Source organism: Schistocerca gregaria, chromosome 11, assembly GCF_023897955.1.
Source record: "Schistocerca gregaria isolate iqSchGreg1 chromosome 11, iqSchGreg1.2, whole genome shotgun sequence".
In the NCBI taxonomy this organism is placed as follows: Eukaryota; Metazoa; Arthropoda; class Insecta; order Orthoptera; family Acrididae; genus Schistocerca; species Schistocerca gregaria.
In genome coordinates, this window is record NC_064930.1 from 125,941,191 (window position 1) to 125,959,731 (window position 18,541).

Genomic DNA, 18,541 nt, shown 5'->3' on the forward strand with positions numbered 1-18,541 from the left:
CTGGATACAGATCACAAGTATACACAACATTTCCTACCAGATGCCCAGATTTAAAATTTTTAATAGAACAACGACTAGCTGATCAGATCCGTGTAATAATCAGAATTAGAAAACATCAAACAACGAGAACAACAAATACTGGAACAAAATAATGCCCAATCAGAAGAAGAAGAAAATAATACAGTAATGGACTCACACATCCCAGAGCAAACAAACAAAGAACAACACGCATCAATTAAACAATCAGAGGAAAACGAAATCTTAAGACTGCCACCAGAACAAGTACAAATAGAACACGAAGTGACACACATGTTAGATATAAAAGAAAAATTTCAGCTGACATATATAGAATACAAAGACACAAATACAGACATTAGACCATTCTTGCATACACCGCCAAATAACCCACAAGTCGAAACAACAATAAAAACTATCAACACAATCATACACAACAAAATAAATGGAAACACAACTATGGGAGAGTTACAACTACTGGTTTAAATAGGAGCACTCTCTACACTAAATTTACACACTAGACAGACATCAGAACCAACCAACACACAGAAGAAACCCACAAAACCTGCATGGCAACACAGGCTACAGATCGGAATAGAAAAACTGAGAGAAGACATCAGACAGCTAACACAATTTCTAAGAAAAGAAATATCATATAAAAAACCAAAACAACAAGAAGCGATAGAGCAATTAGATGAAAAGAAGCAGAAATTAGAAGCATTGGCCAAACGACTTAGAACATACAAAAAAAGTGAAAATAGAAGGAAACAAAACCAAACATTCAACACAAACCAAAAGAAATTTTACCAGACAATAGATAACACACGCATTAAAATAGACAATCCACCAAACATAACAGACATGGAACACTTCTGGAACAACATATGGTCAAACCCGGTACAACATAAAAGACATGCACGGTGGATACAAGCGAAAACAGAGACATAAAAGATGATACCACAAATGCCTGAAGTGATAATTTTGCAACATGAAGCAACCAAAGCAATTAATTCTACACACAATTGGAAAACCACTGGAAAAGATAAAATAGCAAATTTCTGCCTAAAGAAGTTCACGTCAACACATTCACATCTAACTAAATAATTTAACAGTTACATTGCAGACCCATACACATTCCCTGATACACATACACAAGGAATAACTTGTCTGAAACCTAAAGATCAAGCACACACAGCAAACCCAGCAAATTATTGCCCCATGACATGCCTACCAACAATATACTAAATATTAACTTCAGTCATTACACAGAAAATAACGATACATACAACACAGAACAAAATTATAAATGAAGAACAAAAAGGCTGTTGCAAAGGAGCACGAAGATGTAAAGAGCACCTGATAATAGATGCAGAGGTTACATATCAAGCTAAAACTAAACAAAGGTCGCTACACTACACATACATTGATTACCGAAAAGCTTTTGATAGTGTACCCCACTCATGGTTACTATAAATATTGGAAATATACAAAGTAGATCCTAAATTGATACAGTTCCTAAACATAGTAATGAAAAACGACACTTAATATCCAAACAAATTCAAATAATATCACATCACAGCCAATACAGATTAAGCGTCGAATATACTAAGGAGACTCATTAAGTCCTTTCTGGTTCTGCCTTGCTCTGAACCCACTATCCAACATGCTAAATAATACAAATTATGGATACAATATTACTGGAACATACCCACACATGGATGATCTAAAACTACTGGCAGCAACAAATCAACAACTCAACCAATTACTAAAGATAACATAAGTATTCAGCAATTATATAAATATGGCTTTTGGAACAGACAAATGTAAGAAAAATAGCATAGACAAGGGAAAACACACTAAACAAGAAGATTACATATTGGATAACCACAGCGACTGCATAGAAGCGCTGGAATAATCAGATGCCTATAAATATCTAGGATGCAGACAAAAAATAGGAATACATAAGACAAATATTAAATTTAGGAGAGTATATTTTATGTTGTACAACTTCATGTGGTTGTCCCGTACCTCATATTGTCACATTATGACAGTTCACCTCTCCATGTAAATGGAGTGTTGCCTCGTCACTAAACACTAACTGTGGGAGAAAACAGCCATGCTCCACCTTGCCAAGAGTGAAATTACGGAACTTCACACGATGTTAGCACCCTCACGAACAGCTCGCAGTAGCTGAATTTAATATTGTTTGATGCAGAAACGTCGACGCATAGACGCCAGACGGACATCGGGGGCGTGCAGAGCTGTCGAGCTGCACGGCGAACGGATTTCTGCGGACCCCTCGTGAAACTGTGGCGGATGCGTTCGACGTCTGTATCATTTACTCGGGGACAGCCCGGCGGTTTGCCTTTATGCAAACATTCTGTTTCTCTTAACGCTAGGATGCATGGTGCCGAAAACACACGTGAATGCATATGCAGGGCCTCCAAGGCCCTGACCTAATTTAAAATTTTCCTCTTTCCACATATTCATTCTTTGGAGTTAAATTTCGTTCTGTCAAATTTTTTGTCATATCGCAAGATTCCTAAGATACAGTGACAGGATCTGGTGGGCCTGATTAACATTTTTTATATAAAACTCTAAGAGTGAATTTTTATTAGTTACTTTCCTTTACAAACAACATATACAAATTATTTTATTAATTCACTTATAACTTGCAGTTTACATTTTAAAACACTTATTACAACCAATTTCTTCAATTAAAACATGCTCATTATTCACAGTATTATGTGTATAGGCAATATTTTTATAAAAAGTTATTATTCATTGTTCACATAAAATTGCATCTTTCTTAGTTTTCAACATGTGACAAACAAGAAGCACAAAGAACGCCACTATGTTCCTTACAAATGTTGGGTTTGCACTTAATGCATGTCATAGCACTTTTCCTGTGTTTCTTATATGGACAACAATTGCATCTTCTTCTTTTTCCTGAAACATGTAGTTGGTTCGGCAATATGACATCTTCGCGTATCATCAACGATTTTCTTTGGAAGATTAGGGATCTGAATATGAAGTTCCATTAGAGGTCTTACCATTTCCTATGCTAAACCTCTTAGGAACAAACGCCTTTTATGACTTCTTCCACTATGGTATGTCAGATGTTGGGCGGAAAATAAAATTTCAGTGGTCATTGCTGCGATGTCCATCATATTCATCCATAATGCAAATGGACATCTTCTCGTTTGTCTCTTGCAAGTGTAATAACGAATATTCTGGTCCATTTATCTACTCCACCCTTCGTAGAGTTATAGAAGTTTATTGCATCTGGTTTCTTTTTTGCATGAGTTTCATCAATGTTTCTGTCGTATTGCATTGTGCTAATGAGAACTATAGACTTCTTCTTATTGGGAAGATAACTCACCATTGTAATGACACCTATAAATGCAAACAAAGAGGAATGAATTGCTCGAGACAGATGGCTTCATCCCATTAGGAATTTCTGATTTATTTTGTTTGATTGTTCCCACCACTGTAATTTGCTTCTGAAGCACACTAGTAAAGAAGTTGTCAACAGTAATATTTTTTGATGATCATTGAATGCTTTTAGCAAGATCTTTCACTACATTCAATCCAAGATTTTTCTGAATAAATTCATGGGGCTTCCTTCTCGTGTAAACAGTTCCCTCTAAAGCATATGATCACATAACAAAAATATTTTTATGCCACACTTGGCTGGTTCAGAGGGCATATACTGGGTGAAGCTGCATCTTCCACGGATTAGGACTAGCTGTTCGTTAACTGTGGGGGAATGATTGGGATTTATTCTATTTCTACACTTGTCAAGAAATAGTTCCCATACATAGCGAACTGCTGCGTCATCTGCAGATCGAGCTTCACGGGTACGCCTGTCATCAAATCTAATCATTCTCCTTATATCCTCGAATCAATTTACTGACAAGGTAGCCTTCTATGTAGGATTTTCCTTTTCATCCTAGAATAATTCTCTAATAAGGACATCCCAAGTCTTCTCATCACCAGAAAGCAGTAAAAGACCAAGAAAACCCACCACTCCAGGAAGCAAAACGTTTTTCCACGTAAAGCAGCCACTCTTCTGCCTTCAATATTTGTGAAGATGATCATTTCCTTGGAGATGAAATAGTCCCAGGCATCCTTAGGTTTACAGGTATTCAAACCAAGGGCTGGACTAGGTGCCTTCTTTACGATGTTATGGACAGGCGTACGAAAAGTTGCAGGAGGATCTAATTTCCAAATCGCTCCATTCCGACTAATGTATGTGTGGTCTTCTATACCTTTTTGTGGTGGTACTCCATTTTCAGACTCTGATGAAGTAATATTATCGGAAGGACTGCCATCTGCCTCAATATTCACATCTGCAGGTTCATTGGCTAATTCTTCACTACTTGCATCTTCAAATATATTTCCTTCCTCGCAAGAACCATCTTCTTCAGACCACTGAGCCACAACACTTCTAGAGCTTGCAGTTTTACTTAGAAACTCATGCCTGCAAACGTCACCCACCGACGCTGTGGAGCATCAAAGTCACAGGCGCCAGCTCCGGTAAATGTATGTATATGCAAGATGATCCGTGATTGTGTTACAAACTTCCTAGTATGATGGAAACAGACAAATGTATCGATTTGAGGTAAGGGCCCCTGTACCGGAAACAAACGTGTCGAAAGTTGTAAGTGAAAATCGTTATCCTGCCTCTGACAGTGGAATACGTGTACTGGTACTGTTGTTGCTAGGATTGTAGGGTAGGCAACGTTCAGAGGCGGCAGTATAGACCGAAACAAGAAAAAAAGTGCAGTAAACATGGACTCTAAACTGCATAATTCTGGAGCTGTAAGCACTTGTTCAATAGTGGAGATGGCTTTCACGCAAGCGATGATGGACAAGTGCTCATGGTTCATGATGTATGCATCTTACAGCCTATGTGTACTGCACATTGTTTTCTTCTTTCGTTCCATACCACCGCCTCTGCAAGTTTCTGTCCTACATCCTAGCAACAACGATAACGTTACATGCTGTCAGAGGTAACAGAAAGGTTTTCTGTTATAATTTTCCGGTGCAAGGACATAATCACAAATGTACGCATTTATCCATCTGCATCATCTTAGAAAGTTTGTAACATCTTCGTGGGATCCATCTATTTTTGTAGATGCCGGTTCCTATAACTTTGACGTTCTGTAGCATCTCAAGATGACGTTTTCAGAAGTAGATTCCTATGTAAAACTTGATCAGTTAAATCCCCTGTACAGTCCCGAGTAGTGTGAAACACCCTGCATATAGAATGAATAACATCAGGCAATGGACTAGAACGCTGTCTCACTCACTTCTCACGTATTGCCTTACTTTTATGTCCTTCGACTTGTACAGCCTCTGTCTCATTTCTGGTGGAGTTCTAAGTAATGTTTCTCTCGCTATATTTTATTCCTGGTTGCATCTTAAATTCAAACTGCATATTCTGGTCAACATTATCAAAAGTTTCTGTATCTAAAGATGTTATAGATATGGGTTCTGTTCCCTCCAAATGGATTTTCCTCTAGATCGGCTTCGGTAAGGTGCTCCCTTCCGCTCTAAATAGTTTGTATCAGTATTTTCAGCAAGCAGTTGTAATAGTGGTGGTTTCGCTGATCACGATTTGCCTTATGTAGCATTGGTGCTATTACGCTTCTCGTTTAGTGTGAGGATTTAGCGGGTATTTAAGCCGGCGTACTCGTTCAGGAATGAAGCAGCAAATCCCGGCAGAGTGAGTCGTCGCCAGCTCCGCTAGAGCCCTCTGGTAGCGAAGCCCTGCGCTACAGACAACTGACTGTGTGAGGGACCAGTAGCGACACCTAGCAGCGATGTGGTGAAAAGGAAATAGTATTGCTAAAAGTTTATCCACGCCTTTTAGCATTTAGAATGGAGATATGGCACGGAATTTAATAGCAAAAGAAAACAGCTATAGTAGCAGTCTCTCTCTCGCAATGCAACAATAGTACAACAACAACAGACCAATGGAATCTGTAGAGGTAGTAATAAAATTTCTTTTCTGACCTGCAAGATACTTTTATATAAAGCTGAGCCTGAGAGGTTGTCATGAAACTACCAACAGAAATATTATATGAGAAATGTAGACCTGTCAGTAAAATTCGTTTTTTTAAATGTTAACTGTTTAATTTAGCATTCAGCTGACATAAGACCAGGAGAATTATCCTGTATCATACAAACAAAGAGTTTATCTCATTAGTGACCTGTATCCTATCTTAATCTCATTTAGACACTTGAATAATTTGAAACAAAGGCCTGTGTTCGTTTTGAAACTACAATTGCTGACAATATACACTTATAAATGGCACTGAGTGTGAACGGTTACGAAACGATTTCTGATACAGAATTTATTTATTATCGTATAATCAATCAGGTTAATAAAAAGAAAAGGCAGACTGAGACACCTGAAAATATCTTGTGTGGTGGTATTGATATAATATTTTGCATTTCTTTGACATTGAGATAATTTATTCAGTATTATAGCCAAACTTACTTTAATAATTACCTACAAGAAAATGAAAGCTGTTTTGGTATTTATCTTAGCAGCATTTAGCACGAAAAGGAAAATAAAACTTATTAGTTTTTTTAGTGAGGATTTCATTTCATTGTTGCAATCCTACAAATGTTCATGATACTATGCAGTTTCTTGCGACAGTGAGATGTCTTATGTAGAAAGTACCTGGAAAATATATGTAGATGTGGTCTGGTGAAGAAAGTGTGCGTATTGAAATTTAAAATAAGTGATTGCAGCAGCATAATGAGGTATATTTTGTAGTGAGGGAGTGAGCTCCACGTGGGATCCGAAGCACGGACCCCACGGGGGTGCCCGGCATGCGCCACATGCCAGGGCAGAGGTGGAGGCTAGTGTTCGGAAATCTGAAAATTCCAGCGCCGGCCGGGGATTGAACCCCGGCCCGGCTGGGGCGAATAGCCCCAGCCGAGGCGCTGGAACGTTCCAGACCCCCTTACCACTAGACCACCGGGGACCCCGGCCGTTTCCTGCTCTGAACTCGGTCTGGTAGTCCTGTCACACTTCCTGTTGTTGGATGTGTTTACATCGGACGCTGAGTGGCATAGTGTAGCCGGCAACATTAGAACGCTGTGAGGGGGAAGTGTTTACCTCCGACTAGTAGCTGTCCCCCCTACCCAGGTGAAGTAGCTTTACAGTTACCAAAGACATTTGAAATCAGCCTTTGCGACTGTATGCAGTCGACGGTTGTTAATCGTTTGTTTCAACCTGTTCCCAAATGCCTCGAGAAAACCGAAGTAACTTCTTCACTAATCGAGGCGACTGTCATATGAAAACGACCCGCAGACATTCTATAATTACAAGTCAACGCCTAGCTTACACCAGATAATTCTGTCTGTTTCATCAGTTGTTTTAACAGTGCACGAAATACCACAGCATATTATTAATCCGTTGCAAATAAATTTCTGTGTGTGCAGTTCAGGTCTGGGCCATAGAGTTTTCGTGAAAACGTCGGGATAAAATCGTAACATGCATTTCATATTAATATGAAATTTAGTTAACAATATCTTTATTACAGTGGTCACACTCACAATTTTGGACTTTTCAGTGGCTGGGGTACGATATAGGCTTTGAGTACGTTATCGCGTTGCGCAATTTCTTCCTTTTTTTCCGACTCTGAGGGAGCTGTCACCTTCTCTCAGCGCTGCCCTATTTAGGCTTCTGGGAGGGCTTTTCTCACGTTTTCTGTAATTTAGAGCATATTTACAAGTCCTGAGACGAACTCTTCCTATGTGTCGTAGGTTTAAACTCAATATAGATTTTCGTTTATATTCCAGCGAATATTTTTATTTTCTGTTACTCCTAGCGGCGCTCCCTAAGCTGTTCATCGCAATGACACACAAATGAGAATCCTAGCTAACAGGTTCACCAGTTTATAATTTTACATAAAGATGATTCCTAACAATGACCCGCATATGCCAATACAGGCAATAAGTGACAACCACGTGGACTTAACCTTTGTTTGTGCACTGTCAGTCTCGTAATTAATAGTGATTCAATTCTGACGCCATTTTGTCACACAAGGAACTTCGACCACGGAGAAAGTAGACGTTTTTCACTTTAGGATATTTTCCAAGAAGTTTCCGACATTCGTAAAACAGAAACGAGTTTCGACGCTGTGGAATGCAACGAGAAGTAGCAGGTAACGAATTGTTTCGGGATTCCACCATCCAAGCTGCAAACGATCATCGAGCGGAAAGATAATGTTGCTCATAAGTATTAAAAAGCGGGAGCAAGCAGACCGGGCGAGGCGAAAGTTTATAGTATTGCCTTACTCAATGCAGGGTACAAAAGATATTTGTCGGAGGTTATAGCTTAACGGAACGCTAAGACATTTACGGTTAGTCTGGGAACAGAAGTCTCAGATACAAATAAGGAGTGACACGCTAGCTCCAAAGACATAAGGTCCTTTATGAGAAACTTAATTGACAAAAAGCAACCATTCGTGACAGTTGGTTCAGCATTGAAAAATGAATGAAGCTGAATTTATGTATTTTCGAACATTTGTGTGTACCTTCCGTTTCAAATACTAAAGCAAAAAACATGTAAGAAAACTGGAAATACGTTAGTAAAAAGAAAATAAAAATTTTATTTCGATTTTTCCTGATTTCATCTAGAGCAAAGTCGAGTTAAATAGAATTAATTATTCGAACTTCGAATTGTGCAGACTCGATTGTAACGGTCCCTTGCGCTTCGAATTTTCTAGTCAGGAGTAATGTCTAAAAAGTAAAAACAAATCTTTTCGTACTACTGTCCACGTTGCAGTGGATGCTGGTTTGGTTGTCCTTTTTAGTATATCAGTATGATCATAGAGTCATAATCAACGTACACAACGCTGTTACGGTATAAAAGTACTTTGGTAAAAATAAAGTCGCGTAAGAATGCGCTTTTGCCATGCATCCCAACTCCCTAAATCCGCCATCAGGCAAAAGAAAGTGAATACTCTTTCCTTTGCTTTCACCCTTCATCGATGACAATTGATAATGACTTGGCAGCAGAGACCTGTTTAGCTTGAGTGAGTGCTTAAACGGAAGGCATTGACGAATAAAAATACAAAACATATATACGTAACGTCACGTAACCATGAAGAAAAGCAGACTTGGTTTATTTTACCATATAAGTTAATTCTTTTAAAACATCGTAAGTAGAATTAACAATTTCGGTCGCTTTCAACATCTAGGAATGTTCTTTATAATAGATAAGTTTCTGATATTTACTTATAGCATTCTTGTGTCTTTTCCCCTTGCATTTGGAGTTGTCTTCTCTGACTGCAGATCTTCGAGCAGCAGTGATGTCATTATCCTACATTTATGTTGGTCTGCTGCGCTGAGGTTGATCCCTCACCTGTGGTCGAGTGAGAGATCATTCAAAAGTGTGGCAGGCAGCGAAAGACTTTGCGAGGGGACGATCGTAGGAACCTTCTTGGAACGCAAATTCGGGGTGTTCACAGAACGTGAGTTTGCTGGTAGTTCGGAACTCCAATAATAGGCGCGTAATTGGGCCCCCTTAGTAACATGGCTGCCAAGGTGTGGAAGGATGGCAGTGTGCACAAGGTGGGGGAGTCAGTCCTGATTTCTAAAGAGTGCTTCCGGATGCCATGAAGAGTACAGGGTGCACCCAACTGCAGGTGGTGGCCCCAGTCGGTGCCAATGGCTTGTGTCGCTTTGGATTGGAGGAGATTCTCTCTCCTTTTGTTTAGCGGATATGGTTAAGCGAGTTTAAGGCGGAGCTCATAATCTGCAACATCATCGACAGAACCGACTGTGGTCCTTCGGTGCAGAACCGAGTGGAAGGTATGAATCATAGGCTCAGGCGGTTATGTGACTGTGTAGGCCTCAGATTCCTTGACTTGAGCCATAGTGTGGTGGGTTTCCGGATTCCGCTTAATAGGACAGGAGTCCACTACACGGGTAGTGGGGGCGGATTTTTCGGTTAGAGGGTCTCAGGAAAACATAGAAATGGCGTCTGTCTAAAAGGGGGCAGGTAACACACAGTAAGGTGGTTGTAGAAACGATCGGTGTTGTAAATTATCGTAGCTGTGTTGGGAAAGAACCAGAGCTCCAGGCCCTAATAGAAAGCACTGAAGCTCAAACAGTTATAGGTACGGAAACCTGGCTAAAGCCAGAAATATGTTAGGCCGAAATTTTTTCAAACGACCTAACAACGTTCAGAAGGGATAGATTAAACATAGTTGGTGCTGGAGTATTTATTGCTGTCAGAAGTAGTTTACCTTGTAGTGAAACTGAAGTAGATAGTTCCTGCGAAATAGTTTGGGTAGAGGCTGTACTTGTCAATCGGACTAAACTGGATCGTTTTACCGACCCCGACTGAGAGGATATGGTTGCTGAACAGTTCAAAGAAAACGTCAGTCTCATTTCAAATCGGTACCCCACTCCCACAATTATAGTCGGTGTTGATTTCGATCTATCCTCGATATGCTGGAAAATTTATACCTTTAAAGGCGGCGGTACGCATAAAACGTCAGCCGAAATTGTACTGAATGCTTTCTAAAAAACTTATTTTGAACAATTAGTTCGTGAGCCCACTCGAAGCATAAATGATTGCGAAGGCGTACTTGACCTCTTAGCAGCAAATATTCCTGGATGAATAGGTAGTATCATGACGAATACAGGGATTGGCGACCACAAGGCAGTTGCTGCTACACTGAACACTGTAACACCTACAGCCATCAAAAAGAAACTCAAAGTACATCTATTTTAAAAAAGCTAATAATGCTCTTAACGATTTTTAAGGAAACAGCCTCCACTTCTTCCGATCTGATCATGTAAACGTGGGAAAGATGTGGAATGATTTCAGAGAAATAGTATCGATTGCAATTGAGAGAGATATATACCACATAGATTAATAAGTGATGGTACTGATCCCCCATGGACAAAACGGGTGAAATCGCTGTTGCAGAAGTAACGAAAAAGCATGCCAAATCTAAAAGAATCCAAAATCCGCAAGACTGGCAATGTTTTGAAGAAGTTCTAAATATAGCGGTTACTACAGTGCGAGATGCTCTTGATAATTTCCGCAACAAAACTCTGTTTCGAAAAACCCAAAGAGATTCTGGTCATGCATAGAGTACACCAGTGTCAAGACGCAATCAGTACCTTCACTGGGCGAAAGTAACAGTGGAGTCACTGATGACAGTGCCACTAAAGTAGAGTTAAGAAACGTGGTTTTCCGAAACTCCTTCAGCAAAGAATACGAATTAAGCATTCCCTAAGCCCAGTCAACAGAAAGTGCCAAAATGAGAAGCATATATCCTCGGTGTAGCAGAGCAGCTTAAATCACTTATTAAAGGCAAGGTTTCCGTTCCAGATTGTATACCAGTCAAGTTCCTCTGAGTGTGCTGATATAATAGCTCCATGTTTAGTAATTATATACAACCGCTCACAGAAAGATCCGTACCTAAAGACTGAAAAATTGCTCAGGTGACACCAATTTCTTAAAGTACTGCCTTTGGTGATGTTTAACAAAACTGTTGGCAAGCGTACTTGTTATACAAATGGGCACGGCAAAGGCTTAAGGTCGTAAAAAAAATTTCAGCGTTAAACTGGAAATAGTTGTAGGAGAGTATCAGAAGTAATAACCTAATGACATCTTTAATTTCTTGTACATTAGGTTTTTGTGTTGGAGAAGATTCTCATCAGTAATTTTAATAGTCTCATAAATGTGAATGTTAGCAAGTAAATTAACTACGTTAAAGGATACGGAATTACCATCATCAGAAATGGAAAAGTTTTTAATTTTAGCTGTTAGTTAAAGGGAATTTTTGACAGTGTAGTTTTCTTCAAAAACATAATATTCTTTAAATGGTGTATCTAATTTTTTGCCGATTTCGTAGAAGCGCCGTCTGTATAGTTAACACTGTGGACAGGAAGCGAAGGCGGCGTGCAGTCGGAGTCGATGCTGGGCACCAATTGTCGGCTACGACGGGACTGCCCGGGAGGCACACTTACACTCCAGTGGCCGCACGAGTCACGGTGGATGCAGCGAAAGGTCCGCAGCAGCAGTGATACTGTCGCGGTTGTGTGCACCACCTGTTCTAGTGTCTCGTGTGCACCAAGGACCTCTGCAGACCGAGTTGCAACTTTCTTAGCTCGCTGGACTGTGCAGTTGCTAATTTACAGGGGCTGTGCCCGATGCAGCCCGCCTGGCAGTAGTGTGTTGCAGCGTGGCGTCAGCGCCTGACAGCTTCCGCAACTGGACGCATGAACTGGCGGTAAAAAAAAGTCACAACTACTTTCGTTTTCTGACAAAGGCTATAGCCAAAAATTTAGTTATAGAGTTTGATGGTCTTTTCTATGTGCCTGAGCGATCATCCTTACGGTGAGTTGCTGACTACTCTCAGAGTATTTGCTCGAGTTACCCGTTGCGTGTGTTATCGCCGCGGTCTCATTTCATCGACGTGGTGACTGTGACATGTGAATGGCTGGCCACATGAATGGACTTTCGTGGCGGGCCAAAATTGCAGGCCATTTCTGTGGGTCTCTCTAACGGATCGGGCCTGCCGATCCAAAGCCCATAGTTTGCCACTAATGTGCGGGTACTACCATGGACCTAGGACTGTGGTGCCCCTCCTCGGCCCCAGGCGATGTATTTCGGGCATCGTGACTGTCTCACAGCAAGTACATTGTACAGTGCGGCGTTTGATACAAAATTTATTTATTATAGTATATTTTGGCACTTCGAAAGTAGTTTATATATTTGAAAGAATGGACGATAAGAAAAAAAAATTTGTGGCAATCGCAGGCAGTTTGTACACTATGAAGTCATGTATTTATTGAAAGAAAAAAAATCACACAATACCTGTAGATAATAGACATAACTCAGTGAGCAATAACCGACAATTACGAACATAGAAGCATAATTTTATTAGCAGTCACCTACAGTGTTGGTTGACACACCTCTTCCCCACCTTGTACATTTATTTCGAGAGGCCTACTTTTTTTCTGAGATTATTTTAAATACCATCACTGCTTTCAGGAATGTGTCTCGCAACTCCAAGAAAATGCATATTTTCGTCACCAAATAGGTTTCGCTTTATGAAAATAAAATCAGTGATCTTAATTAAACATATCTACCATTGGGCTTCCTTTCTCCATCTACAAGCAGTTCATTACACTACATTTTGATGTTAGTACTTAAGATTTTTGTTCACACGTTCAGAAACACAGAGGTCATTACTTTTTTTTTTTTACAATTTAGGTCTTTCACTTGGGGGAAAGTTGTGGCAACCCTGTAATAGGTTTCAATTTTCAGTCTCATTGCAGCATTGTTATTTAAGACAAGGCATAAGAATGTAATGGGTTTGAATCATTGCATGTCAGTCATCCATGAACTGCCAAATCTTACACGTCATTAAGACACATTTTCAAAAGAGAAAAAAGGTACATTGCATAATATAAAAAAAAACGAAAAAATGGACTCGCTCGGTGAGGATGTTATACAAACTTAATTATGTATGTAGACAGTTCATACGTTCCGGGAATAGAGAATCTCGACTATTTTCACCCGTTATCGACATTGATCCTGGCAAGATACCGATCCCACGGATTAAAAGATTTTCGAGAATGTTTTCATTTTAATAGTATAAATGTGACAAAGTCATGCAGGAAGCAGGCGACCAGTATTATTATTTTAATAATGAGCAGCCTCTGTTGCACCGCTTACCTAGACTTTACCCAGGTTTCAGTAGGGATAACTCAACCTTCTTCAGAATAACAGTGTTTACTGTGTGTTCATAGTGGAGATCCAGTACAGCACTCGTGGCTGCCGTATCGCGGTCGCGAAGTGGGGCCGAGGCAGTGCCAGATAAGTTTTACAGTCTGGCGATAGTTTATGAATTAGTAGTATTAACTTGGCGATGTCCACTATGGACAGACAGTAGATATGTTATTGTGAAGAAGGTTGGGTTATCCCGACTGAAACACAGGTAAATTCTAGATAAACGGTGCAACTGAGACTGTTCATTATTAAAATTAATGTTTATACAGTTGGTGACAGGACCGCGAAATGTTGAAGATATTTAAGTATTACTGTTATTAGAGTAATTAAAAGTTTTGCATTGAGGCTAACTGCGTCTATTCTGCGAAATTTTGCTTCACATGCAACTTTGAACGACATTTGTACATGCAGTAATCGCATATGGATATCTGATGACGGCTACATTCCGAAACACAATACTGCCATTCCTTGCGCGATATTTGACGTTTAGTATTGGGACCCAGTCAACATGAACGCAGAACTACTGATGTTGTAATTTGAAGTTCGATGTTGGATAACAATTTCCGTGTGATATAATAACAAATTGCCAGTTTTCGGATTTTTCCTTTACGTGTACTGTAAAACCTTGCTCCTTGCTAATTTTCATTAGTGTAGGTCAACAGAAAGTGCCCTCTAGGTCTGTATATTTTACACCGTGAAGGGAACACGACCTCTGTATGTGAAAAAAATTTCAACTTGATACATCTCCCCGTTCCCGAAGCAAAGGATCTGCAACAGACAGACGAAAACAAGGGTAAAAGATTAAGTGGTATATTTAGCCAAAAACATGGCACACTGCACTTAAAAATACAAAAAAGAAAGGCACCGAGATTCGAACTCGCGACTTCTACTGTTCCTGCACGCTCATTATCGCTAGACTACCAAGCCCGACATTTGCTTTTTTATGCTTATGGGTACAAGAAATGTCACGACCACAATAGTCTGAGTTGTAGGTAAAGCAGCAAAACAGTGCAGCTGACAATCCCCGCGAATTTCCGCTAGCCCCTTGTAACTCAGGGCAGGCTGCTGCTTCTTGTGGTCGAACAGCCAACCCCTTACTGCATTCCACGGTTAAGCCGATGGCTGTGGTACTGGATGAGAAGAATTTAGTGCACGAAGGCTGAGGGCTTACACATCCACACTATGTTCGTTTAGGACTTAAGCTCACGTTCTCTAAACACTTCCATAGTGGAAAATGATGAAAGGTTTCTGTTCCAGTAGTGTGCTGCAGCGTTGGCTCTTGCTATACCGTGCCCAGTTGGCTGTGTTTTGCCTTGCAATGCATAACACACTCATCCACTCGCCACTTTTATTTATCATCATCCCAATGAACCATGAACCATGGACCTTGCCGTTGGTGGGGAGGCTTGCTTGCCTCAGTGATACAGATAGACGTACCATAGGGCAACCAAAACGGAAGAGTATCTGTTGACAGGCCAGACAAAGGTGTGATTCCTAAAGAGGGGCAGCAGCCTTTTTAGTAGTTGCAGGGCAACATTATGGATGATTGACTGATCTGCCCTTGTAACACGAACCGAAACGGCCCTGCTGTGCTGGTACTGCGAATGGCTGAAAGCGAGGGGAAACTATGGCAGAAATTTTTCCCGAGGGCATGCACATTTACTGTATGGTTAAATGATGATGGCGTCCTCTTCGGTAAAACATTTCGGGGGTAAAATAATCCCCCATTCGGATCTCTGGGCGAGCTCTACTCAGTAGGATGTCGTTATCAGGAGAAAGAAAACTGACGTTCTACGGAACGGAGCGTGGAATTTCAGATCCCTTAATCGGGCAGGTAGGTTAGAAAATTTAAAAAGGGAAATGGATAAGTTAAAGTAAGATATAGCGGGAATTGGTGAAGTTCGGTGGCAGGAGGAACAAGACTTTTGGTCAGGTGACTACAGGGTTATAAACACAAAATCAATGAGGGGTAACCAGGAGTAGGTTAAATAATGAATAAAAAAAATAGGAGTGTGGGTAAGCTACTACAAACGGCATAGTAAACGCATTATTGTGGCCAAGATAGACACGAAGCCCACGCCTACCACAGTAGTAGAACTTTATATGCCAACTAGCTCTGCAGATGACGAAGAAATGTATGATGAAGTAAAAGAAATTATTCAGATAGTGAAAGGAGACGAAAATTTAATAGTCATTGGTGACTGCAATTCGGTAGCAGGAAAAGGGAAATAAGGAAACGTGGTAGGTGAATATGGATTGGGGGGGGGGGGGGGGGGGGGAAGAAATGAAAGAGGAAGCCATCTGGTAGAATTTTGCACGGATCATAACTTAGCTATGATTAACACTGGGTTCAAGAATCATGAAAGAAGGTTGTATATGTGGAAGAGACCTGGAGATACTGCAATATTTCACATTATATAATGGTAAGACAGAGATTTAGGAAACAGGTTTTAAATTGTAAGACATTTCCAGGGGCAAATGTGGACTCTGGCCACAATCTATTGGTTATGACCTGTAGAAACTGCAAAAAGGTGGGAATTTAAGGAGATGGGACCTGGATAAACTGAAAGAACCAGTGGTTGTACAGAGCTTCAAGGAGACCGTAAGGGAACAAATGACAGGAATGGGGGAAAGTAATACAGTAGAAGAAGAAAGGGTAGCTTTGAGAAACGAAGTAGTGAAGGCAGCAGAGGATAAAGTAGGAAAAAAGATGAGGGCTGCTAGAAATCCTTGGGTAACAGAAGAGTTATTGAACCTAACTGATGAAAGGAGAAAATATAAAAATGCAGTAAATGAAGAAGGCAAAAAGGTATACAAATGTCTCAAAAATGAGATCGACAGGATGTGCAAAATGGCTAAGCAGAGATGCGTAGAGGACAAATGTAAGGATGTAGAGGCTTGTCTCACCAGGGGTAATATAGATACTGCCTACAGGAAAATTAAAGAGAACCACTTGTATGAATATCAAGAGCTCAGATGGAAACTCAGTTCTAAGCAAAGAAGGGAAAGCTGAAAGTTGGAAGGAGTATATAGAGGATCTATACAAGGGTGATGTACTTGAGGACAATATTGTGGAAATGGAAGAGGATGTAGATGAAGATGAAATGGGAGATATGATACTGCATGAAGAGTTTGACAGAGCAGTGAAAGACCTGAGTCGAAAACCTTCCATTAGAACTACTGACAGCCTTGGGAGAGCCAGTCCTGACAAAACTCTACCATCTGGTGAGCAAGGTGTATGAGACAGGCGAAATACCCTCAGACCTCAAGAAGAGTATAATAATTCCAATCCCAAAGAGAGCAAGCGTTGACAGATGAGAAAATTACCAAACTATAAGTTTAATAAGTCACAGCTGCAAAGTACTAACGCAAATTCTTTACAGATGAATGGAAAAACTAGAAGCCAACCTCGGGGAAGATCAGTTTGGATTCCGTAGAAATATTGGAACACATGAGGCAATACTGACCCTACGACTTATCTAAGAAGCTAGATTAAGGAAAGGCAAACTTACATTTCCAGCATTTGTAGACTTAGAGAAAGCTTTTGACAATGTTGACTGGAATACTTGCTTTCAAATTCTAAATGTGGCAGGGGTAAAATACAGGGAGCGAAAGGCTATTTACAATTTGTACAGAAACAAGATGGCAGTTATAAGATTCGAGGGACATGAAAGGGAAGCAGTGGTTGGGAAGGGAATGAGACAGGGTTGTAGCCTCTCCTCGATGTTATTCAATCTGTATATTGTGCAAGCAGTAAAGGAAACAAAAGAAAAGTTCGGAGTAGGTATTAAAAGCCATGGAGAAGAAATAAAAACTTTGAGGTTCGCCAGTGACAGCAAATGACCTGGAAGAGCAGTTGAACGGAATGAATAGTGTCTTGAAAGGAGGATATAAGGTGAACATCAACAAAAGCAAAACAAGGATAATGGAATGTAGTCGAATTGTCAGGTGATACTGAGGGAATTATATTAGGAAATGAGACACTTAAAGTAGTAAATGAGTTTTGCTATTTGGGGAGCAAAATAACTGATGAGAAGTAGAGAGGATATAAAATGTAGACTGGCAATGGCAAGGAAAGCGTTTCTGAAGAAGACAAATTTGTTCACATCGAGTATAGATTTATGTGTCAGGAAGTCGTTTCTGAAAGTATTTGTATGGAGTGTAGCCTGGTATGGAAGTGAAACATGGACAATAAGAGAATAGAAGCTTTCGAAATGTGGTGCTACAGAAGAATGCTGAAGATTAGATGGGTAGATCATATAACTAATGAGGAGGTATTGGATACGATTCGGGAGAAGGCGAGTTTGTGGCACAACTTGAGTAGAAGAAGGGATCGGTTGGTAGGACATGTTCTCAGACATCACCAATTTAGTATTGGAGGGCAGCAGGGAAGGTAAAAACGTAGAGGAAGACCAAGAGAGGAATACAGTAAACAGATTCAGAAGGATGTAGGTTGCAGTAGGTACTGGGAGAGGAAGCAGCTTGCACAGGATAGAGTAGCATGGAGAGCTGCATCAAACCAGTATCAGGACTTAAGACCACAACATCCCAATGATCAAATTTGTGCTGTATTCATATTAATTTTTCTCATTTTTATTACAATATACAACAAATAACTGTTTTTATGACACAAGAAATTATGTGCTGGACAGACCTATTCCTTGAAGTTGTGATTTCATTTGCCACATCATATATTTTTCTACAGTTGAGCAGAGCTATTCACTCATACTTTAGTGACATTTGTTA